Genomic DNA, 2,500 nt, shown 5'->3' on the forward strand with positions numbered 1-2,500 from the left:
CACCTAATACTGCTGGTATTTGTACAGAGTCAAATGCCTTTTCATAATCGATGAATGCCATACACAGGGGTTTCCTATATCCGTTTACTTTTTCTCTTATTTGGGTGAGCGTGTGGATTCCGCTGCGGAAGCCTGCCTGTTCTCTAGGCTGGCTGGAATCCAGACTGTCAGAGATGCGAGCTGTAATGACTTTCGTGAACAGTTTGTAAGTAACCGAAAGGAGGCTTATGGGTCGGTAATTTTTAAAATCCTTTTTATCGCCTCTTTTGTGTAACAAGATAATTGTTGCATTTTTCCAGGCTTCCGGAGTTTTTCCGCTGAGAAGACATTTGTTAAAAAGATTAGCTAGATTCACTGTTACGATGTCTCCTGCATCTAATATGAGGTCTATACTAATTCCGTCTTCGCCTGGTGTTTTCCCTCTCTTCATGCCTTTAAGTGCTCTTATTATTTCTTTTGTGATATTAGGTACGTCTCTAGTTACCGTGTTTGCTTCTATGTGTGGCTGTTCGTTTGAGTTGTATAGATCCCTGTAAAAGTCTTCCACTACTTTGATGATTTCATTCTTGTTATATGTTACTTCTCCGTCTGGTTTCTGAATTGCATACATTTGATTTCTCCCTATTCCTAGTCTTCTTTTAGCTGCTTTCATGCTGGTACCTGAAATCACTGCTTCATTTATTATTTGAGTATTGAATTTCCGTACATCTTCCCTCTTCTTTTTATTTATGGTCTTTGTTAGTTCAACCAATTCTATCTTGTCCCTACTTGACGATACTTTCATGTCTCTACGTTTTTGCAAAAGCTGTTTAGTTTCTACCGAGAGCTTGCTGGAGCTTCGATTGTCGTTCTTGCCGCCTACTTCAAGTGCAGCTTCTTTTATTATATCATTGAACTGTTTATTAATTTGGTCGATGTTGAGATTTTCGTCGCAGAGGAGTGAATATCTGTTTTGGATGTTTAGGCTAAATTCTGTTGCTCTGAACCTCAAGTTAGCCAAGTTTGGCTGTGGTTTACACATTAGTTTGTTCCTTTCCCTTCTGAGATGTATTTTAATTTCGCCTCTCACCATTCTATGGTCGCTGCCTACATTTACTTTATTTATAACCTCTACATTTTTTATTATATCGCGCCTATTTGAAATTATGAAGTCAATTTCGTTTTTGACGTCAGAAGGCGACTTCCATGTCCACTTCCGTTCTAGTCTTTTTTCGAAGAATGTATTCATGATACTGAGTGATCGAGCCTCCGCAAAGTCGACTAGCATTTGTCCCCTCTCGTTTCTAGTGCCTGTTCCATGGTTCCCTACTGCTGTTTCGCCCTCTGTCTTTTTACCTATTTTGGCATTAAAATCCGCCATAATTATTATGAAATGGGTTTTTGTTCTCTCGCTGGCTAAATGAGCATCTTCATAGAAGCTCTATTTCTTCATCACTGTGGCTGCAGGTTGGAGCATAGACTTGAATAATTTTTAAGTTGTACCTATTGTTTAGTTTTATTGTTACAGAAGCCATTCTTTCGCTGACACTATAGAATTCTACGATGTTCTTTTCTAAGCGTTTGTGTATTAAGAATCCTACCCCTAATTCCTGTTTGCTACCCAGAGGTTTTCCTCTCCAATAGAGCACGTGTCCCTCATTTATTAACTTCTGCTCTTCGCCTAGTCTTCTAACAACGCAGAGTCCTACTACATCCCATTTAATGGAAGAGAGTTCCTCTAGTAAAGCTAGTAAGGCGGATTCAGTTCTCATGGTCCTTATATTGTATGTGCAAAGGTTCATCAACGTGGGGCGGCCTGTCTTTATCCGGATATTTTTAGCACCCTCTGCTCCGGAGCGATCCTGATCGCCGCCGTAACCAGGGGCTCCTTCGCCTCCGGGGAATGAGGGCCCCTTCTTTGTTTGTAAGTTCATGGATTTTATATTGGGATGTGGACAGCCGATTTACCTCCCACCTACTGGCTTAGGTGTATCTTGGTGGGAGGGGAGTAATTTAGCCGGAATGCCATTGATAAGTCCCCCCAGCAGGTTTGGTCCTACCTGGTGTGGACTTAGGAGCGGCAGTGCACGGCCTGTTCACTACTCCCGTAGGCTGGGCTTAATTATTAGAAGTGCATATATGTTTGATTTTTATTTTATTTATTAACTTCATTTGTGCGTATGTGCACCAGATGCAGACATATTCATTCCCGCACATGCTCTAAGTACTACGCATATGCTCATTCCCGCGCATATGCATATGCAAGCATACACCTTTATTCTTGTACTTATGCTTATGGATATGGATACTTATTCTTACGTTATAAATAACTACATACATGTCCATTATAGTCTGACCTAGTCATATGTTCACATCGCCTGTCCCTTTATGCGCTTGTTATATGTTATTGATAAGTGAGTGAGTATACATGAGTGTATACTCACCCGTGTATATGTAAACACCCCTTTTTGCATACCTCGCAAACCTACATATCACTATACATACGCATGTATCTATCCCT

Source organism: Penaeus vannamei, chromosome 8 (assembly GCF_042767895.1).
Source record: "Penaeus vannamei isolate JL-2024 chromosome 8, ASM4276789v1, whole genome shotgun sequence".
NCBI classification, from domain to species: Eukaryota; Metazoa; Arthropoda; class Malacostraca; order Decapoda; family Penaeidae; genus Penaeus; species Penaeus vannamei.